General features: G+C 38.4%; 1 protein-coding gene across 23 annotated transcripts in view; it reads left to right on the top strand.

Moving 5' to 3' along the window:
- SOX6 (SRY-box transcription factor 6) overlaps positions 1 to 25,501 on the top strand; it is a 686,491-nt gene that overhangs the window by 607,955 nt on the left and 53,035 nt on the right. The window lies entirely within an intron of this gene.

Here is a 25,501-nt window from a genome sequence, read left to right as displayed (position 1 = left end):
AATTACGTATCAAGTGCTTATTCTGTAGTAGACACTGTTCTTGGCATAGGAGATACAACAGTGAGCAAACCAGACAAAAATCCCTGCTCTCACGGAGCCCCTGCTATGATGGGGGAGCACAGATGATCAGGAGATCAACAATTAATTGATAATACAATGTCAGTAATATCAGGAGGTGAATAAAAGCCCTGAGAGAAATAGAAGCAAGTTAAGTAAGGATTTAGAGAGTGTTCATCTAGACGGGGCGGAAAGGACACTGTGCGGAAATGACACTTGAAGGAGACCTCAGTGAAGCCCTGGGCAGGCCCGGTGAAGAGCAGAAGGAAGAGCGTGCGGGTAGCAGGGGTGATGCGTGGAGAGGCCCTTAGGGTGTACCAGCAACACGAAGACCCGTGTGACAAGATGAGCCCAAGGAGGAAGAGCAGTTGGACAAAGTGATAGCCTGGGGTGACATGCTAGACCCTGTAGGCCCTGGAAAGGATTTGCATTTTATTCTAAGAGTGATGGGAATCCCCAGATGGGTTTTGTCCAGGGCAGAAACATGGTGTGATTTACATATAAAAGGATTATTCTGAATAGACTCCCGGAAGTTAAGAATGGAAACAGGCAGACCAGTTGAGAGGCTGTTGTAGCACACTGGGGGGGAAATTCTGATTATCTGATGAATAAGTGAAACATGCCATTTTTTAAAAAGAGATGACTGTATTTTCCCAGTGCCATATTCTGAAAGGTTTTTTGTTTTGTTTTGTTTTTGTTTGTTGTTTGTTTGTTTTTAATGAGAACTGTAGAGGGACAAATGAATAGCACAATGGGCAGTGTCTTTGGTAATGGTTTTAGAATAAATTTAAAAGTTATTTCCATTCATACATTTATTTGGTGTAGGCTGAAAATAACTTATTAAGTTAGGACCAAGAGTCTCCTCTTTGTTTCCATCCTTGCTAGCTCTCGCATGGGTGCTGTGTTAGACTCCATTCTTTCTAATAAACTTACACTTTCCTATTTCCTAGAAGGAGTCTTTAACTAGAATGTGGAAAAAATCATGAGACAAGTATAAGGTCGTGTGTACTGTTACTTAAATATTTGAATATATAGCTATAACCAGGGTGTCATTTATTTTTCTTTGTTTCCTCCTCAAAATGCAGGGTGATGTGACAGTCTGAGATTTTGGATGTATTCATTTCCTAAAGCTGTAACAAGTGATCACAAACTAGATGGCTTAAAAAAAAAATACCGATTTATTTTCTCCCTATTCTGGAGACTAGTTTAAGATCAATGTGTTGCCTGGGCCTTACTCCTTCTGAAAATTCTAAGAAAGATTCCTTCCTTGCCTCATCCTGGTTTCTGATGGTTCTGGCAAGTTTTGCCATTCCTTGCCTTATAGCTGCATCACTCCAATTTCTGCTTCTGTCCACACGGCTGTCTTCAGTGTGTGCGTGTGTGTGTGTGTGTGTGTGTGTGTGTGTGTGTGTGTCCCAATCTCCCTTTTCTTAGAAAGGCACTAGTCATTGAGTTTAGGGTCCACTCTAATCCAATGTGACCTCATTTTAATTTGATCACATCCGCAAAGACCCTGTTTCCATTTAAGTTCACATTCACAGGGACCAAGGCTTAGGACTTGAAGATATCTTTTGGGGGGACACAATTCAACCAATTCCAGTGGGATACAGAACCATTCCTCATGTTAAATTAACCTCTAATTCTTCATTGATCTCCTATACTCTTTAGCCATTCTAGCAGATGACTGGAGTTCTTGGGCTGGGAAGGAGTTTAAGGGGATGGACGTATGATAGAATTCTCAAACTATGAATGTGATCAGTCCTTACATAGACTAGGAAGCCATTGTTGATTTCCCAAAGCTTAGTGAAGAATTTCATTGTGTCCTCATTGCACTGACTTATGAAGGTTAACATCAAACCATCAGTAAAAATTGGTCACTATTGGACCCCCTTTGCCTTTATTGATCCTCTTCGTGGGAGGTTCAGATCAGGTAGGAGAGAAACTATTTGGGAAAATATGGGTCTTTTGGTGCCTGTTTAGCCATACACTTTTATATACTTGGGCCTCATCATGCACACACCATTCACTGGATCTGCTTAATCAACTGAAGTGCCCCATCCTCACAAGGCAGAACCCCTTTAAGATCTGCCTAGATAGATAGTTACATATAGAGTGAGGTCTCAGGACCACAAGAGTAGAAGATCCTTGCCCCCAAATCTCTTCTACCATTCTGATATTAGAGATAAACACAGAGTCAATCTTTTAGTCTTTGATGTTATATTCTCAGTGAGAACACCATGAAATAACATATTAAATCTTGATGTGAATTATGTTATAAGATCCTTTTGGGGGATCTGAGTGAGCAAAGAAGTTTTGGCGTAGAGATATTGAGTGAGAAATGGGGTTAACAACAACAGACCAGTTACATAAACTTGGGACCATTCACTTTGCTCTTTTGTCAAGGGTTAATCCTAAAATTAATCTGAGAAGTATGTCAATGATGTATTTGAAATTTTTTTAATTTATTAGTTTTCAAATGAAAGTAATATGTTTATTGGAAATCCTAATACAGAAAAATATATGGTAAAAATTTACTTATCCTCTTTATCCCATTAACTATTAATGATTCCAAAGTTTTCTTTGAGTAGTAACAACCATTAGTGATTCTGACATTTTCTTTGTATATATGAGAAAGTATTAATGAGTTTTGAAATAAATATTCTCACTTGGAATAGTAGTCACTGAGTTGTCACTTACCATCTGTGTGATATTTGGTAAGTTGATTACCCTCCCTGAATCTCAGTTTCTTCATCTATAATATGAGGATAATAACGTGAGTTACAATGAAGTAAGATGGATGTGAAAGCATCTAGTATGGCTCCTGGCAATGTGGGAATTCTGTTATGTTTCCTATCCCTTTTAACTAAATCACAGGTGACCTTGAATATAGAGAACAAATATGCTATTTTGTCACAGTTAAGAGGTCCTCACACAATAATTGGAAGATCAAAAGAAAGAAACAGCAGATTTTTCAGATTTTGGAATTTTGGCTAACTCACATAGTTAAACTCTCTTCCAACTGAGTTGCTACCCAAAGCTATGGAAACTTGAGGTTAATTAGATTAGACCAGGGTTTCTCAATCTCAGTGTTATTGACTTTTTTTTTTCCTTTGACTTGATAATTCTTTTCATGGTGGGGGTTACTATCTGGCCCCTACTCATTAGATGCTAGTAACACCCCTCCCTTTGCTGACAACCCAAAATGTCTCCAGACATTGCCAAATGTCTTCTGTTGGGGGAGGAAGAAGACTAGGGCCCTTAGCTGAAAAATCACTGGGCTAGATAAAATGTATTTAGAATTAATACATCTCAGAAACTTCATTCCACTAAAAAAAAATAATAATAATCCATTTAAATAATCATTCTGTTATTAAGTTATGAAAATCATTTGCTTTTGATTAATGCTCTGAATGAAATATTTCTTGGAAAAATGCATCTAGAAATTTTTTTTCAGAATGCTAACATAGAGAATCTTTAAAACATAATGTGTCCCTCTGCCATTTAGTTTGAGGGAGTAGGGAGAAATAAATTCAGTATTGTTGCAGCAACTCTGCCATTCACTGAAGGCCATCTGTCATTACAATCAGGCTTGGAAGAGAGCATCCTAATCCACGTGCACCACACCTAGTAGTAAATTGGCACTGGGTGTACATTGCTTCCAGCAATGAATCTCGGTTTGTCTGACACCATGACTCTGTATTGTTGAATTTGTATCATCAGTTGGAGTTAGTGTTCAAACTTAAGACACTATTAACTTCAAATACTAGAAGTTAATGTTAAATGTTATTCATTGACTTTTCTTAATTCACTTGGAAGGGAGAAATCTGAGGTACTGAAATAACCTTGTTTTGCTTTGTAAGACATGGGAAAGAGATGAGAGATTAGGTTACAATTTAAAAAAATTAATAAATCCAAATTTGACCTAAAATATGTCACACTGAATATAATGGAGCCCCTAAGGATAAGTGGGAAAGTAGTTTCTGCAGAACCAGAAAACTCTGGTTTCCTGGTTGAAGAGAGCTGTCTCTGTAGATGACTTTACTGGGGTTGCATTTTAGGCACTGGAAGAGACAAACAGAAGAATCCATTATATTCCTTTATGTACAAGGAGAGTTCCCAAGACCTCCTTAACATGATCTGCTTCCCAGTAAGTTCACTGTTTTGAACATGTATTTTGTGGGTTTATAGGCTTTGTTGAGTTTCTAGAGCTGATATCTGTCCTTGCTTGTTAGGTTAGATGCAGAAAGAAGAGTAAATTAAGAACAGCATTATAGTAGCTTTGACTCGCTCATAATCAAAATATCCATCTTTATTTTATGAGGTACCATGGGATACTTGTGAGGATCAGATTTTCTTCTGAGGTCAAAGAGGGTAAATATATAATGTGCAATAAGATGGGTGAAATGGATTGTGACAAATTCAATTTAAGTGTCTTCAGAATTGTTCACGTTGGAATTATCTGTTTTCTTAAATATAGAGATCCATAAATTAGATTTACGAATTTGTTCTTTGTAACCCATAATATAGTTTTAGAGAATTTTTCACAGTGTTGCTGTCATGAAATGCTATAATTTATTAAGCATACCTTGTCACTCTCTTATTTGGACAGTCTTTACAAAGGAATGTATCACAGATTTGGGTTCCTTGAGAAGGAGTGTGAGAAATAGACATTAGCGAGCATGTCTACTGGAATGCGTTCTTTCTAGCTGCGACTGTGGAAGGAAAAGGACACCAGCAGGCTTGGCCTATGGTGCAGTGTCAGTCAAGCCTCAGTTAACCCCATGGGAAGCTTCAAGGCTGCCATGGTCATTCAGAATTGTCCCAAATTGGGTGGAGGGAATGAACTTACATACACTTGTGTCAACCAATCATTGGATGAGGACTACCCTGGCCAGGGGACATGACTTTGGGTGAGGCGACTCTCTTTAGCTGAGGCAATTCTAAAGAGGGCAAACAACTGAGGGTTAGCTACCAACAACATTCCCTGCAGCTGAGGGAGTCAGTCTCTCAGTCCTAAGTGGGGGGGGGGGGGTGCGGGGGGGGATCTGGGCAAAGCATCAAAATGTCCACCATAGAGTGTTTCTGTGACATTTAGTAACATGAGGTGTGTATAAAACATGCTTTGTATGTATGATAAGTGTGGACAAACATTTCCTACACAGGCATGGGGTGTTGTCTCTTTGTCATGTATACGCTCACATATATGTCCATCTGAATACAAGTTTACCCATGGCACATTTCATTTTAGTGGGTAAATCCTGATTTTAGCACTTTAAAATGAAACATTGTTGACTTGATTGGCCAGAACGGCACCGATGGAGTTGTTCTGGTTGGCTGTGTCACGGGATATTTAGGGTCTTTTAAATATATAGATTGTAGGGACAATAGACTGTAACGGCGCCTTAGGAGCTGTTATGCTCCATCATTTCAACACAGCCTGTGTGTGTGGACTGTGAGTGTCCTGCCAGCAGAAGTCTAAGTTAACTGCCCTCAGCTTTAGCTTTCCACACCAAGAACACCATCCATCTTTATCCCTAAGTACCAGTGCAATTAGATCATATTATAGACTAATTGCTTACCAAATTTTGTTGTTTTGACATCTCTAAGATAGAAAGTATTTTAGTCATGACAATACACAGCAGAATTTTAAATAGCCTGCTTCTAAATATCCTTAGAGCTCAGCGAAGGGCATCTGGCCAGAAGAGAAGTGAGGCAGAGTGGGCCGTTTCAGTGTTAAAGCGCGATCTGTAACTTCTCTGACCTTCCTAGTGTTTGAGTACTGACTCGGTAATTGATTAGAGCTTTCCTGAAACGCTGTTATGTAACTTGGGAATCTGGTTATTTTGCTCATCTTAATAATTTTGATGAGCCAGTAGATTGATTTCCTACTGATCAGAGTTGCTCATAAATAGGCAGATTACACATCTATATGCTTGCGGTCTGAATTGCCATTCCCCTCACCTTCTGGGAATCTTTTAAGAAAAATGCTTGATCTTATCAAGTGGCAAAGCAAGCTACCAGGGACACTCCTATCACAGTGTCTCTGAAGTACCTTGATGGGATTAAAAGTGTGGCATGGAAGAATTGGAGGGGACATTACATTTGATCTGGCCTAATCACTTCAATTTGATGGAAAAACTGGGACCTAGAGAATGAAAATGACTTGCCATGGTCACATGGTATGTTCATGGCAGAACAGGAATGAAATTTCAGCTGTCCTAATTGTTAGACAATGACGTTCTTATTTATAGAACTGTGCCGGACTCATTTATTAATTTTCTATGAGATCTTTAAGGCTATTCCACATAGAAGTACTTCTGACATTGGCAATCTCAAACCTTTGATGGAGTAAGACAGTAAAAAGAATCAAGAACCGTGAAGCATAAAAGTGCTGAGTCCCCTGCCTCCTCATACTTGTCACCTCCTGTCTGGTCTAAGTCATTCTTCCATGCCACGATGTCCATTGATTCTGCCCCTGGAAAGCTATCAGTGAGAAAAGTGAAGGTTGAATGGTGCTAATATAGACCAAGAGGCAAAAGCAGAGGTGAGAGATGGAACAGCAACACAGTGAGAAGCCACATGGTAAATTGGGGAGACCATGTGTATTAGAGTTGCTTAATCCTGGGACTCAGTTTCTAGGATTAATCCTAGTAGCATCCTGTACTGTTTTGCTACTATGTTAATTAATTAAATTACTTAACCTCTGTGAGTCTCAATAAGCATACTTGTAAAATGGAGATCCTTACCCTTTCCTTGAAGGACTGGTTCGAAGGAAAACATTCAGAGCACTCATCTGACACAGGGAATGCTCAGTTACTATTCCATCCTTACTTTAAGACCCCAGACAGGTTGTCAAATGATTCCTAATTTTGTTAAATTTTCACTCTTTGATATTGCAATGGTGAATGGGTTAACCTACTGTTCGCTGGGACCAAAATGTCTTAGATAGAGCTGAAGGTTACTGAGAAGCTAACAGCACCTTCTTACAAAGTTAAGATATGCATTTTTCTTTTTCATTCTTCCTGTAACTGGAATCCAGTAACTTCCAGTAACACTAGCAGCTACCTGCTAGAATTCGGCCATAACGAACATGATAATGTTCAAGTGGGATCATATTAGAGTTCTAGTGAGCTTTTGTCTTTACTAACAGAATATATGTTTTTACATATTTCCAAAAACCAAAATTTCAATCTATGATATTTGAAAATATTTAATCTGATTCTTGCTAACTATATGCATCTCTCATGCCCAAATGATATTTTTTTTCAACCAAGCTCATAGGAACGTAATCATTCAATCACTGAGGCGCCCTGTAAACTTGTTCTTATTTGCTCAAAAAGGCACTTGTTCAATTTTTGCAAGTATAGATTCTTGCTCCTCAACCATACTTTGCAAAAATATCAGAACAGTACGTCAGTATTATACTGATGTAATACTGCCCCCTTTTATTGGAAATGGAAAACATGCTGGATGTCTTCTGTTTCACATTGTCAATTGCCACAGCTCTTTGTTATTTACACAGTTGATTCGCATGTTCATTGTTACACAACAGGATAGGTTCAGACAGAAGATCAATACAGCCACACAACAATAAGTGAAAGAGGATTGCGAGCAAATTATTTGGCAAAGTGTGTTTGGAATAAATGAGCTCCTTCTAGAGCACATGGACTAGTGAGGTTTTGTTGTTTCCAAAGGTGTATGTACATAGGACTGATTCATCAGGGTTGTAGTTTTTGGGAGCAGTTGAATTGTGTGTTCAATTGCAGTGCCTTTTTCCGTGTTAACCTATTCCCCAGATAACAGCAACTTGTGCCATGACGGTTTTGGACACATTACAGATTTTACAAATTCGAATTGTAATGCCTTCGTTTGCAAAGCAGAGCGGTAGTTGGCTTTTAAAAAGCAGGTAGTACTTTTCACATCACGACAATGTATATTATTATAGTGTTTCTAAGCTCCAAAACCGATGTGACATACATTATATCTGCTGAACCTTTCCACACTCAGAGATGTAGGTATTACTATTCCTGTTTGGAAGATCAAGAAACTAAGACCAGCTTTAGATCTCTCTGCTCCAGCACTCCCTCTGTCCAGAGTCTCACTTGCTCCCTGCATCTCTGTGAGACTGACAAGGCAGTTTTACCTAAAAACTAAAGCAAGCCATGCATCTGAGTTTCAAACATCAATTTGAATGAAGGGGATGTTAAAATCACGAGATAGGTCTACTTAGAGATACACGCTTCATGCATATTGCCTTGAAAAGAATATTTCTATTTATACGTGTGAGAGTGTTTCTGTAAAATAGCATATGAAGATCAAAACTCCTGAAATATCAGAGAAAACTTGAAGTTTTGTTAACATTAGATTTTATATTTGAACCAATAACACTGGGCAGCTATGCAGTGCTGTATGGAGGCTCCTGGCTGAAGGTAATCATTAAGCTTCTTTTATTTCTGTTGTCACGGCTACTTGATTGGTTGCCTAGCTACTAGTTTAAGACCTAATTCATAAAAAACAACAACAAACTTGTTTGGCACCTTACTTTTCTGCACATTAAATGGAAAGAATGGTGAGAATTCATTTTTTTTTTTTTTAACAAGGCTTATAAGGCTTAAGATACTTCCTAAGGATAGTGGTGGAGGGAAGAGCAAAAAAAAAAAAAAAAAAAAGGACTGTGAGTTTTTGTTTACAAGTGTTTTAACTCAAAAGCCCATGTTCAGTTACTGGGTCTCCCAGTGAAAGGGTTAAAATTGGATACGTCCAGTTAATAACTTCACATAAAGAGCTTTGGTTTGGGCATGTATAGAGCAAATTTACTAGTGCTGAGTATTTTACAGACCTAACCTACTACTATAGCAGGTACTTTTTAACCCTTATCCTCCTAGATCTGATCCCTTCTAAATCTAAACTCTTAGTCCTTCCAGATCAGCTGTTTTCAACTGGTTTTGGTCTCAAGGCCCCCCTACACTCTCAAAAGTTATCAAAGGCCCTAAAGAGTTTTTGTTTATGTGGGACATATTTATCAATATTTACCATGTGAGATGGTAAAACTGAAAATTAGACAATATATTTACTTAAGAATAATAATAAACCCCTTAGATATTAATATAAATAGCACTTTTGAGCATTAAGTATATTTCTCAAAATAACAAAGTAGTAAGAAGGATAGCTTTGTCTTATGTTTTTGCAAATCTCTTTAATGTCTGGCTTAGTGGAAGACAGCTGGATTCTCCTTTCTACTTCTGTATTCAGCATGCTGCCGTATCACAGTGCCACGTAGCTTCTGGGAAATTCCGTTGTACACTCATTAGAGAATAGGCAAATAATGTCTTAGTATTATTACAAAAAGAGTTTTGGTCTGGTGAACCCTCGGAAAGGGTTTTTGGTTTTTTTTTTTAAGATTTTATTATTTATTTGACAGAGAGAGAGATCACAAGCAGTCAGAGATGCAGGCAGAGAGGGAGGGGGAAGCAGGCTCCCTGCTGAGCAGGGAGCCTGATGTGGGGCTCCATCCCAGGACCCTGAGATCATGACCCAAGCTGAGAGCAGAGGCTTAACCCACTGAGCCACCCAGGCACCCCAAGAAAGGGTTTTTGAGATGGGGGTGGATAATTCAAATACATGCTGTTCCAAATCATGGAATACATGTGTATACAATATGTGTTTTAATTGCATTCACCCCAACTTTAAGAACAGTCTTTACTGATCAAGCATTGTGAACATTTAGAAGTGATTATTGATTTGATTCTGTTTGAATTATGGGGCAAAAATGTTAATAAAATATTACTTATATTTGTATCTTAATGCAAAAATAATTCGGGGTGGTTTGTAGCAATACATACAATAAAGCAAGGTAAAAACTAGAGAAGCAAAGTTCTTCTAATACGTGTTTACATAACTGCTAGAAATGGGCTGCAGACTTGACTATGAGCTTTCTGGTAACAAGGCCAAGAGGAGATGTGTTATAAGATCCACTATTACTATATAAATAAATTTCTATTCTGTAAACTTTTCTAGTGTATAAATAAAATAGTTTCTCAGGAGAAACATGGATTTTCTCCTATGGGTCTGCATAAAATCTTGAAACATCTTCAGGAATGTTCCTACAATGTTCAGTTTTAGAATAATAGTAATTTTGAAGAACTGTTTCTTAACAGACCTGATCATCTATCTTTTACATCCATCCATTTTTACCTCGCTTTCTTTGTCTTAGTTTGGGTCTTATGACCGGAAGTACATTCTTTATCCCATGAACTCACTATTTTTCAATTCCATTCCATTTTAATTAAGTACTTACAGTCTACAAAACACAGTTTGGACAGATGTGGTGTGAAGGGAACCAGCACTCAATCCTGGCTTTACCTTTGCTGAGTGAATATCTCAGAGCCCTAGTTTACTGATCTGTAAAAATGTCAGAATTTGAGAATTAGATGATACAATATTTAACCTCCCAGTAAATCTCGTATATATCCATGTATTAGGCATTGAATAAATGTTGCCCTCCTTCCTCCCTCCTCCATGGTCTCTCTCTTCTCTCTCTCCCTCTCCCCCCACTTTTTTCCTCTTCTCTCCCCTCTCCATTCCTCCCTTCCTTCCTAGCTCCACCCATCACTGGAATATGATGGTGGGTAAGAGCAAAAGATCTGAAATTAGACTGCCAGAGTTTCTCTATCTGAGAAATGGGAATATTGTTGTTTCTAAACACGAGGGGTTGTTGTGGAGATTTAGTAAAATAATCCATGTCATGCCTTGTCTGGGGCCTGACATGTCACTGGTAGAAAGGCAGATTGAAACAGATCATTGCCGTGGCTCATCTAGGTTCATCTCTTAGATGATTGGAACCATCTGAGGTGCTTGAGGAGGGGGCATATTAAATCTGAACTACATTCTAGGTGGAATATTATAGCAGTTTAAAGAAGTGAGGGAAGAGACCTTTAAAGAAATGTGGAAAATTGAAAAAAAGCTTGTTTTTGAGTCAGACTGACTTGGACTTCAGATTCTGGTTCTATCACTCATCATGCCTGTGACCTCTCTGAGCCTCAGTATCCTCATCTGTGATTAATAATAATTAGTTCCAAAAAAAAAGAAAAAAAAATTAAAAATTAGTTCCATTGGTTATTGGGGAGTTAATCATGAAACTATAAGCCAAGTGCCTAGGACCATGCCTTTTAAAAAAAGACCCATTCCTTCTCTTTTGTAGGATTTCCCAGAGCATCTCTCTAGACAGAGCACCATTTGAAAACCATAAATTATTCTTCAAGAATTCTCAACCTCTAATTTAGATCAGCTCCACCTAGATGGCCTTTAGAATCAACTCACTCTACTAAACAATTTAAAATACCTGAGTTGCAGAAAATTCAAAACACATGTTGTCAGGAAAATTTCAGTTATTTTTAAAAATGCACATTAAAGAAAAATACATAGAGCTATGATTCTCAACTGAAACAAAAAAAATTAGGCTTGAAGTCATTTGATTGCAGGGTTCGTAAGGGTAAGAATTAGATCACTTAAGTGACAACATCTTTTTAAAAACCTAGTAAAATTGGAGCATTTAAAAATCGGTTTGGTTTGGTTTAAAACACAACCTTAGCGAGGCTGAACAGATTCTGAACTATTTTCCTAAATTTTCACAAAGCTCCTCATGACAATATAAACTGCTTCCTAAATCTAGCAAAGAACCTGAGATTATATTTCTCTGAGAAGTCTCTGAGAAAGACTTCTCAGAGAAATATAAGCTATCACTTGAAAAAACACTGTATTATTTTCCTGTCTGCATTCGTTGAGAAACTAGATCGACCTGGATTTCCCTGAGCCAGGAGGAAGGTGCTCTGCTTAACAGCTATATGAACTTTCCCTAGGCTCTGGAGTCCCATTTTGCAGATGTTGCTTTCAGTACATCCTAAAGATTTTCCTTACGGACCTCTGCCCTGAGAATAGGATGTGCTCTGTCCTTGGATTTCTAGGGATCCTACAAAAATCACTTTATCAATTTCCATTCCTCCAGAACCATGATAAATTGACCTCATTTTCTTTAATCCAACCTCCAGGATTTGTGGGCTTTCACTGCCTTTGAGACAAAATGCCCCTCCAACGTACTACTTTCACTCTATCTTTCCTAAGAGCTTTTCTTGCTGGTTGCAGTTCGAGGAACATGGAATAACCACCACCACCACCACCACCACTATGGAAATTTCAGGGCTTTCCATTGTTTGAAAAGTACTTTTTCGTACTTTTTTTACATTTAACTCCAACTGGCATTCTTAGAGTTTTAATTTTTATCATTCCTTTTTTACAGATAAGGATGAGGGTCAAAGAGCTTAAATCATTTACTTACGTTCAAACAGGAAATGTCAAAGTTGAGGCTCTTCAAAGTACCTGTTTTCACATCTTGCATTCTTTCCACAACAGTGGATGGACTTCACCTTCCTCCCCACTGCCAACCTCTGTGCACGTCATAGTGGGCCCCAACCAAACACAAGCTACCAGGACACATATTAGTTGTGGCTCCACATGAGTGTGTATGTGTGTGAGTGTACTACATGCTTGTGCATCTCCGTGAGTGCTTACATGTACCTTTCTCATTGTGGGTCTGAATTTGTATGGAGCTGTCTGTTTGTGGGAGTCTCTGCTCCCTGTGCATAACTTTCTATCTCTGAGTGTGACTGATGTATGTGTGCCTACAACCTGTATGCTTGCGCAGGTATGTGTGTACATGTGTGTATGTCTGTCTGTCTGACCTTGAGTCTGTCTGTGTCTGTGGAAGTCAATGTCTGCTGTGTCTGTTTGTCTACAGTGTGAGTATGTCTGTGTATTTGTCAGTATCTTTTTGTGTCTGGGGGTCTATCTGAATGTGTGTTGGTCTAGCTGGGTTTATGTGTCTGTAAGTATGTTGGTGGACCCATGTCTCTGTCTTTCTCTGAATCTGAGTGTTCTGTTGACCTAAATATGTGTGTGTCTTTATGATTGTGAGTCATTCTGTGTAAGTCTCTGCCTATATGTTCCACTCTCTTCTTTCTATGGAGTTAGGTATTGATATACTTGATTATTTCCATTTTCAGCTTGTAGGCAAAGGGCCAAGTATAGAGTATATATATGAAAACTCTGTGCATGGGTGTACTCTAGGCATTCATTCCATCACTGTTTCTCTCTTAGCATTGTCTGAAATCTAGTTGTCAAAAATGTGCCATTGGAAGAACATTGACAGAAGTTCACTTTTAGCTAAGATCCAATTTGCAATCTTTGACATTTGCAACTAAGATTAGAATTTCCCAAAGTGCCGTCTTCCCACTATGGGTGGAAATGCTTGCTTTTATTTTTGGTGCAACCCTGATTTGCTCTTTATTTCTTTTTATAAATGATGTCAAATAGCATTAGTTCTGAAATAACACAAATGGTGTGTTGTGAAGTGCATTGCCCTGTGGCGTTAGTTCCCTAACCCTTGTAGGCTGTAAGAGTTCCCTGTGGTTTTCAACAAAGATCACACTAAAATTGTTTTCTTCCCATATTCAGGATCGACATAAATTTTTTGAAACGAAAAACATAAATTTGGAGTTCTTTTGCCGATATTGATATTAAGATATCAATATTAAGATTAATCTCAATTTTCCCATCTGTAAAATGGGGATAATAAGGCAAGCATGTAAAGTGAACTCGTATTAAAAATCATATCAGCTTATCAAGACTTTTTATTCTTGTAAGAGGATGAGTTCTCTAATTTTAATAGCACTCCTATGAGGGAGGTTGGTAGCAAGTTTAGTTTTTCTTGATCATCGTAAAATAATCTCCCTGGGTCTAGGCAGAGCACTGCTAATGGAAGAAGGAGCCAGAGGCTTTGAAATCAGTCGTTTCAAGGTCCAGAACTCAGCTTCACAGACCAATAGGTGATCTTTTCATTTTAACCCTGCGTGTATTACTAACTGTATCACCTGGGCCTGTTACTTTTCTGGGCCGTTGTTTACCCACTTGGAAGATGAAAATGAGGACTATACCATATAAGATTGTGGAAAAACTTAAACCAGATAATGTATGTGAGGTAAGGTAGCTGCAAACCGGTATTCTTCTGGCTCCCTTACTGGGGTTTGCAGCCCACACAACGTACCATGATGCTAAGCAGGGCGTGCGCACCACGTAATACGTGACGTATGGAGCCTGCTTGCTTGCGATCCAGAGAAAATGGACTGGTCACTTTCTGCCCTAAGGGAAAGTATATAATGATGTGAGAGTGAGGACAGATACCTAAAAAGGAACCTGACAATGTTGGGTCCGAGTGCCAAATGAGTGAAAGGAGCCACAAGTTTAATCAAGCTGGCAGAGATCAAAGGATACCCTTCCCATCAGTGAGGTGGAAAGAGAGGTCCTGCGGGGTAGGAAAGACTTGAAATGCCTCAGAGGAAAACAGGCAGGGTGGAGTGTGGGGTGAGGAGCAAGCAGGTAGGATCTGAGCATGAGCCTGGTGGGACACGGTCTCTTCCTACAGGGGATAATGGCTGGAGGACTGCTCATTCAGGAAGGAAGTGAGCTTTGGGTCAGAGAAGCACATGGGTTAGATGATGGAAGCTTTGAATGCCCAGATGCCTTGAAGCTGAGATTTTGTGTGTATGAGTATGTGTGTGTGTGTGTGTGTGTGTGTGAGAAAGAGAGAGAGAGAGAGACAGGCAGAGGGACAGACAGAGAGACAGAGAGAGAGAGAAAGAGAAAAAAAAAGACTAATAATGATCATTGTGGTAGCTGAGGTAAATTGAGTGCATTTCTCCTTATACCATAGACTTGTAGAAAGTCAACCTGTTTGCTATGTTGAAATTGTAGAAGCAACTGATAAGTGACTACTTTCTCAGTGGGAGAAACGGGAGGTGGGTAGAAGATTATAAGTCCATATTAAAATATGAATAAGTAACATAAATTTTAGAGACATTTATGGATGATACTTTTATATAAAAAAATCTCCTTTGATTTTCATAAAAATCTTGTTATGCAATAGAGATTATCATCTCCTGTTAATCCACCATTACAGATTTAAAAACAAAAAACAAACCACGAGAACCAGGGAGGTAACTCTAGGTTCTGCTATCACCTCCTCTGTGTACAAATTCTATATTTTCCATTGCACTACACTGCTAAGTTACTATGATCAGCTTGAAAAAAGAGCTCAAGCCTTAGTCTTTGTTGGCCCAGTAACACTGAGCCTAAAACGCCGCTTCTATTCACTGCTTGCTTGTGGCTAGGAACCAGTCTTGGGAAGAAGTAGTTATTCTTATGGGGATAAAAATTTATTTTCATCTGGGTCTGTCTTTGCTTGTGCGTGTGTCTGGCCTTCCTTAAACAGGGGAAGTTCACATCATAGGAGAATTGATTCTTCCTAGATCTTAGAAGAACTTTGAAGTCTCTCCTAGCTGTCCTAGGTTACTCTGCCTGTCACTTTCTCTCCCGTCCTCTGTTCTGGAGGTGGTTGATCTGTTTCCCACAGTCTGTTCTTCTCCATCTCTGCCTCCTCCTAAGTATGAGAGTCTGTTTCTCTCCTTTCCTTCCTCTGTCCCTAACCTCCTTCTTACCCTGTCTTGACATTTCTCCCCATCCCCCTTCTGTTTCCCTGACCTTCCTCCTCTCTCCTTCCTTCCTTCCTTCCTTCCTTCCTTCCTTCCTTCCTTCCTTCCTTCCCTCCCTCTGTCTTTCACTCCCTCTCCCACTCCCACAGCAGTCTTGCAGCTTACTGCAGTTAGGGTGCAGTCTCTGACCGCTGCTGAAGATTTTTCTCCAAGCTCTTACAGAGACAAGGGGCAGCTGCTGTCTCTGCACACTTCTACAGCAGGGCTCTGGAGTTGAGTGTTATACCTGCATCTACCGAGCCTACTTACGTGTAACGCGGGTTCCCCTGCGTGTCTCCAATGGTGGGGTCTCTAAGATTTTGCACAAGAATTAACCCTATATGAAGGAGGTAGCATAGCCTAGGGAGGCTGAGACACAACCAGTCCACATTAATTCAAAATCTAATGCTGATTTTATTTACTTAAATGGCAAAACATGAAGTCTCAGACCTGGATAGCCTGAGTAAGTTACATTTATAAAATAAATATGGACTTATCAGGCTTTGGAAGCCAGCTTGGATCCTGATCTTCCTGATCTGTACCTCACACTGAGTCAAATCTCATAAATTAAGCAGTGTCAAAGCATGGAAGGAATTCAGTTTGGGCTTTAAATCTCAAGACCTGTCTTTGGGCTTACTTCTGACTGTTAACTATCAAATGTGTGTGTGATCTTGGGGGTGTCTCTAACCTTACTGAGTCTCAGTATATTCTATAAAATTAGGATGATCACTCCTTACAGATGACATAAGTGTGTAAAAGGACTTCACAATTTAGAAGATGCTTGGTGGTTACCAAGGCTGAGTGTGTGCCCTATTATGTGTGGAGCAAGGTAACTGAGTCAGTGATTTCAGCTTAGAAGGGAGGTTTTATGCCATGTGCCTCTTGTCTCCTATTTTATTGGAATGGGTAGACTGAAAGCTGCCTCAGACTGATAGTGGAAATAAGTAGCGTGTCATCACTTTTTTTGCCATAACTAAAACAATTTTTTGTTTATCATATTTGTGGGTAGTGCTGGGAAGGAGAGGATGTAGAAAGGAAGTGAAATCTATTTGAAGTGGATCAGGTTTGTTGTACCAAAGATCTCTGGAGTTTAAAGGAAGCATTTATTTTTTTCTTAGGGGAATTACCTGAGGATGAAGAATTAGCTATGCAGATGGGTTTACTGGTCAGTATAGTATGGTGAGATCACAGCACTCTGAGAGTTAATGAATTTCACTTGGTTTTGTATGAGCTGGTTTGCCAGAATCACTGCCGTGAACATATAATTAAAAAAAAAAAAAATACTGTAATGAGGGGCACCTGGGTGGCTCAGTCGGTTAAGCATCTAACTCTTGATTTTGGCTCAGGTCATGATCTTAGGGTTGTGAGATCGAGCGCCATGTCGGGCTCTGTGCCCCTCTCCTTTCTCTCCCTCTCTCCCTCCCTCCCCTGTCAAGGATATAATGTAATGAGAAAAGAAAGATCTAAAGATGATGTTTGAGGGAATATTTAATATTGATTTATCTTCAAGTGGAAACTATACTAAAGAATAAAGTTTGCAGTCAAGTCAGTTTATCCAGAAGGAAAAGTGACTGTTTAGAACAATGGACACTGAATCATAAAACAACTCGAAGTATAGGGGTTGGGTGCTATAAATACATCAGTTGGTCTTCAAGGGAAAACTAATATTTCAAATCAAACTGGATTCCTAAATAGATTATATTAAGACTTGTTTGCTTCTTTGGTCTGAGCCGTCTAATCCAGCCCTTCATAACATATTACTAAAAAGAGAACACGAGCCACAATTTGAAATCTTATATGAATTACAGATTTTTTAATGTGCTAGTCTTGATGCAGGCTTGAAGGCCCACCAGCCTTCTCAGCAGTTTTCATTTCGCTAGTCTTTTGGTCACTTCAGCCATGGAAAATCAAAATCTTAATCATATAAAAATTGGATATGAGTTTTATTTAATCAGTGAAAAGATTTAGTCTTTTTTAAGGTTGTTCTCTCCCTTGTGTCAAATATATGCAGTAGAATTAAATAAGAGCTATAATCTTAAAACTTTTATGTAATTGCTATGATCTTCTTTTCTTAAGTCATCAGTTGGTCTAAAAATTAAAAATTAAAAAATTCTACAGAGGTTTAAAGACTCAGCTAGACGTCATGTTCACGTGGGAAGTGATTTGTTCTATAAATAACTGTTTTTTTTTTTTTTTTTTTTTTGAGACTGTCTAAGTCCATTGTAGTTAATGTTAGGCAATCTTTGGGAGTGAGTGAGCACTCTCTCTGCCCCGTGTTCTGCTCTGGTTAATTTTCCAGGTTTGCCCTTGTTTAGGCAGACGATGGAGAACCACAAGGACAGCCTCTCACCAGCTTTAGGAACAAATTTGTGCTTGCTTATTGATGGTCTGGTAAGAAGGCCCTTGGAGGCGTTGCTTTTATTTCATTTAAAAATTTTTACCTCTGGTCTAAGCACATTCCCTCATTCTGCAGGGAAGATGGCTTAATTACACTGAAGTCCTTGCTTTTAGACTGGGCAGTCAGATTCCTAATTTTAAAATAATCTTCCTATTTAATTCCCAAATTTGAATGATAAGACCAGGTTCTGATTTATGAACTGAATCTGATTTTCAGCTCCAATGCCATTGTTATCTTGATGTTGAAATTATTGAAACAGAAAGTTAAAAATCAATTTCTGAGTTCCTGAGAAATAAAGTTGGTGCAGTCTCTACCCTCACTATTACCACCTAACATACACTGCATTTCAGCGTCTAATTTCTGAATGTGGAGATGACAACCCTTTTCTCTTTCCTAGTATTATAACATATAAAAAGCTCTATCCCAAATATATCTTCAATGCAAGCATTTCAGTGCTGATTTCTGAATGTGGAGATGACAACAGCCCTTTTCTTTTTCCTAATATAATAGCAACTAAGAAGCTCTACTACCCCAAACGTATTTTAAATGGAAACTATTTCAAGTTTGTGCCAATTAAGGTCAGCTGCGAGGAGCAGGTGATTTTCTTTTCCTTTTTTTTTTTTTTTTGGCCGTTTGTGGACACAGTGAAAGGGCATAATAAGCTCTTACACCCATCCTCTCTGTTCGCCGGCTCTCTGGTGACAAACGGCCGATCCGTGGGTGAGTACATACCTCATTTACATCACGTGCATAATATACTCTATCTGGGATATTAGCTTCTCAGGGCTGGCAGTGTCGCCTAACACACACAGTGATCAGCACATTTTTTGAGGCTGCAATCACCAGAGGAATGCAGGAGTGATGTTGGAACAAGAGGAAGTAACGTGGCATAACGGTGTGCCCAGCATTGTTCTGTTGTCATCGTCCCTAATCAGTTCGGTTTCCCTCGGAGCCCAACAAAAGAGGCATAAATTAAATAGAGTAAAACAATGGCCCTGAGTGCAAGAATAAGGCATCTATTCCCGAGCTCCACATCCAGAGAAAAAGAGAAAATAGCAACTACAGAGGGAACAAAGTGCCCTGAAAGCTTTGTGGGGCAAGGCAGATGCTTATGTAATCTTTAAACAAGACGTGCAGTCCTTTTACGAAAGTGTCCAGCCCCACTGAATCTCAAGTCAGCATTTAAAGATGAACAAAGCCAGATATAGGAAATTAACAAAATTCTCTAAAAATATGCTTAACACAAGTTTCTAATAAAATATTATCTGCTAAATTAATAGCATGCTGTTTACAAAATTTATTCTTAGCATATTAACCTCTCCAGGGTTTTCACATGCTTACCAAAAGATAACAGTCCCTGAGCAGTTTTCACCCATATTGTTCAAGATTTCAGCAAGAGTTCGGTCTTACAAGTGTTTTACAAAGCAGTTTGCATGTTCCTGTTCTATAATGTTTGCAGTATTCCCAAATAAGTCTTACACATGAGTTCAATAAATAATTGGAAGCCCAGATGTTTGAAACGGATACGGCAGATACATTGTAGCTGTATTTGAAATACAGCTACTTTCCCTTTGTCCTCTCATCAACTTCACAGCATTGCACTCTGCCATTTTCAGTTCTTTTCCAATTAAACCTAGAGGAACGTTTGGCACGTTTGTGTTCCCACACGTGCCCCTCTCAAATGCAGCGTGTGGAAGCATCCTGTGTTATCGTTGCTGACTTGAGACATTCCAAGAAGGAATTTCACTTCTTCGCACTGAACTGAATGAAGCCTTCTTTGTCCCCGCAGTTCACCTTCTGATAAGGGAATTGCTCATATTGAGACATGATTTACCACTTTACATAGGAAATAATTAGAACTTCTCTGTGAGCTCCCTTTGTAGAAGGAGACGTCCTCATTTCTGGATCCTTCTACAGCACCACTAAAGCAGTCTCCTGTACAGTGTTTGATAAATAAAGGAAAAACTGTTAGGTATCAGTAAAATCTAAGAACGTTCTTGAACTCGCTTTTAAAACATAGTTGGCTAATTTGCAAGAACCAAAGACACGTGAGGAAAATTCCGATTTTATTTCCAATTGCTTTAGCTTATTACCTATAAATTTTTGTTGATATATGCATCTTCCTTCCCATGCAGTTTTTCATTGTATAGCTAAAGATGGTTCTTTCTATTTATATGTCACAGTTTCTCCCTCTTTTAAACAATCACACTAATTCTTGAAAAATACCGTGACATTATCAGAGAAAAGTTGCTTTTTTTTTTTTTTTTAAGAGATAGAAGAGTATTATGGCTACATTTGGGAATTTTTAATTTGTATCTTATTTAGTCTGGTGTGCAATGTGACACCAGTTAATTGTATGTTATTTTGTGGTAACTACATGTTAACTCTGTTGGAAGTAATGGTAATTATACTGTAATTGATATCAGTTCTCCCACATCTTTGGAAAACCATACAATTAACACATATCACCACAGTTGGGCACTATCTTTTGTCCTTTGTAATGTTGCCATGTTGGAGTACTATTTTGAAAAGGGTCCTAAATATTTTCTTCTTCTTTTAAACTCATTTTAAAAATTTCAATTTTAAAATGATTTTTTAAATTTCATGACGTGAAAACATAGTTTCCGAATTTTAATTTTACTTAACTTTAAAGAAAAGTTCTCCCACGAATAATTAGACATAACCTTGGGTTATTTTTAGTTTTAGCTTTTATTTGAAAAGTCATTAGTGACATCCCTTGACCTTAGTACTTCCTATTTCCTGAAAGGAGGATAATAATAGAATATACAAATTCTTGACATCAAGGAGTTAATCAGGTTTGGTTTTGTTTTGTTTTTCTTGAAGAGAGGCCCTTTTCTTAGCAGTAATCTTTATGTTTATGTTACTTTGTTTTCAGACAGAAAAGGATTTATTCTGTCCTAGTGCCACTATAATGAGTACCACAGTAGGGATATGAGGCATTAATATGCCAATTTCAGGCTAAAATGTCTCCCCTCTGATTTTGCCTGCCTCTTTCCTTTGCCTTGCTCTCCCTTCCCTTCCCTTCCCTTCCCTTCCCTTCCCTTCCCTTCCCTTCCCTTCCCTTCCCTTCCCTTCCCTATGTGTCTTCTTCCTTCTATTTACTTTTCCCCATGGTGGAGATAGAATTTCAGAAGCAGCAAATAAATCCTTTTTGGCTAAATGTGACCATGGTTTGGAAGGCTTATTTGACAAATGGATTATCTTTGAACGATTTCCTTGAAAATATGCATAACTAACTGCTCAAAAACTTTTTATGACAGGGCATAATTTTAACCTCTTTTAATTTTACCAGGGCATTTATGACAGTGATTTTACCACTGTAGGCTGTCCTGTAGGTCTCAGGAGAATAAAGTTGAGTATCAGAAGAATCATAAGATTTCAGAGATGGAAGGAACCAAAGAGATAAGTTAGTTCAGCTTCCTCATTTGACAGATGAAGTAATCAGGGACTAGCACAGTTTGTAAAGAGCAACACGTGTGCTTTTTACACAGTGATACAGAGTACTTCAGTGGAAGGCACAGGAGACTAGGGGTCTTAAGGCTAAGAAGTTTGTTCTAGATCTGTTACTGGTTAGCTGCTGGACTTTGGGTTAGCATCCTAACCTCCTTGGTCTCCATGCTCTCTGAATAAAGATGCCTTTACGTTTCCTTCTAGCAATATGCTCCGTACTTGTTTTGTTTTGTTTTGTTTTAAGATATATGTTATTTAATAGTATACATAGTTCTTTACATTATAGGAAAATCTCTTAGGAGATATGATATATATCTCATAAATTAAAACAAATATGTGGTGGCAATACCGTACATTTTTCCATCCTTTGTATTGACATTTTTGAGAAAAAAAAATCTTCAAATTGATCAGTTGCCACCTAATATTGAAATAGAAGTTATGTTTTTGGAGAAGATATTCATTCTTGGTTTATATGGCTTTGGTGTCTTTAACTTGAGTAAACTGCATCTGGGTTTCCACATTGTAAATTCAATAGGTATCTGAAATCAAGTGCCTAGATTTTGAAAAAATAGAATTCCCAAGATTTGTTTTTTGGTTTTTGTTTTTTTGGACAAAGACATTTGCTTAGCTGGTCATTAATTTTATTGTGACAGTCTTTGTTCATACAATAAACATTAGAATAATAAAGTCTTGCTGGTGCTTTTAATGGAGATGAAATTCACCGTTTTAAAAATCATGTGTTCAATTTTCATAGGAGTTCCTATACTTTCTACAATGAAACTTTCTGTGAACTTGTTACTGAAACAAATAGTTAATCAGAGAATATTCAGGAACAAATATGCATCATGCCTCTGTAAATGAATACAAAGTTGGAAACCGCATCTAAGTAGGAGTTGGGCTGCCACACAACTGGATTTGCTTAAATCTGCACACTTTATAACTCTACTTGGGAATTGCAAACTTATAAATAACCTTGCAATTGGTTAAAACCATATTAAAACCATATGAATGAGACAGAAAGCATTTGGTTAAAGGGGTTCAGTTAGCACTATAATCCTGATGAAACTAATTTAACTCAGTGGCTCCCAAGCCTAAAAGGATCTCATATCTTCAGAGTTAATGCTACTTTATTGTTTATCATTTGATGATCAGTGACAAGAATCTAAGTGTATGTTACAGGAGATATACAGGGCGCTGTCCCTGCCAGGGGTGTGTGGAGAGAACTTGCTTAGTTTAGTGTACTCTTCAAATCCTGGGGGAAACTTGGCATACAGCATTTGAGAATGTTTTTGAAAGTTCGATAAAACACATCCACAAGAAGCTCTGCAGACATCAGTTCATTTTAGCAGGCATCTGCTGCCTGCTTCTTCTGTGGTTATGGGGCACAGGCCTCGCAGAAGACAGAGAGGGATCAGGAGACACTTTCCCTCCCCCCATGAGTTTATGGTCCAGGGGCATTTTTTTTTCAGCACGCTGAGAGGTGATCTGAACAGCTTGCCTCACGTGTGAATCTTCTGGAATCTTGAAAACTTTGGCCAAGCCATTATGAGTCTTCTTTCCTTTTAATGGAGAACTTCCTCTTCTTGGAGAATCCCAAAGAGATAGAGAGAAAGATAGACAGAGTTGTCAACTGCTGCTGGATCCTAATGGTAAAAGCTTCCAGATAATTGTTAATGAGGCAAGTAAGACAAAAATTTGTTGCCTTACTATTTGGTATTTTTGGAGCAATAGTGACAAGAGCCTTTTGCGATAGAAAAGGTGAAGGAGACATTGTATTTATTTGCTAGGGCTGCCATAACAAATGTCACAACTGGATGGCTTAAACAACAACGTGGTTTTTTTGTCCTTGAGGCTGGATCTTCAAGAGTAAGGTGCCAGTAGGATCGATTTCTCCTGAGGCCCTTCTTTTTGGCTTGCAGATGGCTAGATTTTCACTGTGTCCTCACATGGTCTTTCTTCCATGGGCACACGTTTCTAATGTCTCTCTCTGCATGTTTCAAATGTCTCCTCCCCTCCAGGACACCAGTCAGATTGGATTGGGGCCCAACCTAAAGACCTCATTTTAATTGAGTCACTTCCTTACAGACTCGGTCTCCAAAAAGAGACACATTCTGAGGTGCTAGGGGTTCAGGTTTCAACATGTGAATTTTAAGAAGACACAGTTCAGCCCCTAATAGCTATCTTGGCTTAGTTTGGGTATTCTCAAACTCTTGTGAAGCTGTTTTCTTTGGGATTGCAGTACCTAAGGAACTCCAGTGACCAAATGCTTTATGTCTCCATTCGTATGGTTTCACCTGGATTATTTTCTCTAGAGATGTTCTTGTATCTCTAGGGGAATTAAACTGAAATTAATATGATTTTAAATTAATATGATTTTAACAGTTTATTCTGTTGTCCTTTCATAAAATATTGGCATTATCAACTTATTCAAAGAATGAATTGCTAATGATGGATAGCTAAGCAATGTAACATGAGAGTGTAGAAGAAGAATATTTGAAGGTTGTGGTGGTGGTTGAGATTTCAGGAACGATTCTTACAGAGCCCTTTGAATAATAATAACTAGGCAGACTTCCTGTATCTCAGCACCAGGCCAATCCTGATCAGGATGTCACTCTATTGTTCAACTGACACGCCCACCTTCCTTTGTACTTATCCAGCTTTTATCATCTACATCTCATTGTTTTCAAGAAGGACTTTCTAAAAATTAATTTAATTTTATTTAAAAGTAAAATTAAAATGAATGAAGAGAGGAAAATCATTTTATCAGGATTATCAGGATTTAGCAACCAGACTACCTAGTTATGTTCCAACATCACAAGAGACACTAATGATGTACCGATAACATTATAGACACCGCACCTTAAGGGGTAAGCCGGGGAGACGTGTAAACAGACATATAAGTCCATTTTTGTAGCACCCTTTCTATAAATAGGCTGTGGTGCTGGAACAAAAGAGAAAGTGATAATTTGTGCACAGAGCTGGGTGAGGGCAGTCAACAAAGGAGTGTGTCCAGGAGAAATGCTTTAATTAGGCCTAGATAGGACTAAATATGATGTTATCAGTAAAGAAAGGTTGTTCCAGAAAGAAGGAATGGCATAGGCAGATTCACAAGGCCATACAATATCATAACTCTGTTGTTTGGGAAACTCTAAGAAGTTCCATCTTATCGGAACAGAGAATATAAACTGGAGTGCGTAGGACCTAGAGCCAATAAGGAGAATGGGAGCAAGATTGTGAACGGTTGTCCTAGCTCTCCAGAGAAGTTTGCTTCTCCTTACATGGATGATGGGGAGTATTGAATGCTTGTAAGTACAGGAATAACAAGAACCAGGTACTATGTGGTTACTAAGGTTGAGATTTAAATTTAGTTCTGTGATGCTTAGCAACCGAGACAAAAAGGAAAGCAGTTTTTGTTTATATAGTTGCCTCGTTGATACAGGAGAATGGATATTGGCCTTTAGATCAGGACACTATCTTCATTAGTGTTTAGCTTTGAAACATTTAGCAAACACTAAATAATATCTTTAACATAAGTGGATATTTTATGAGTTGCTTTATTTTTGCTAAGCACTCACACGTATAATCTCTTATTTCATCATCACAACCCTGCGGTGTGAGCATTTTCTATTTTATTTTACAAATGAGGAAACGGGCTCAGAGAGATCACATGGTAATTATGTTGCCGAGTTATGATCCTAAATTCACCTCAGCACAAATACCGACCTAAATTTTGGTTAAGTGACTTAAATAAAATAGAAAAAAATCTTCCTGAAAAATGAACAAACAAACAAAAAAAAACCATTCTGAAGCCTCACCTTTTTCTCTTGGAAACCTGAGAGTAAAAGTAATATTCTCCCTTTAGTATTGACACAAAGGTTACAGAAAATATTCATTGAACAGAGCCTTGTACATAGTACGTGATCATGAGTGATCCTCTTTCCTACCTCCACTTCAATGCATGTATTTATGCTATGGGGGCAAACATAGTTGAAAA

This window comes from Mustela nivalis (genome assembly GCF_964662115.1).
Source record: "Mustela nivalis genome assembly, chromosome: 9".
Lineage (NCBI taxonomy): Eukaryota > Metazoa > Chordata > Mammalia > Carnivora > Mustelidae > Mustela > Mustela nivalis.
This window is presented reverse-complemented; position numbering and strand designations above follow the sequence as displayed.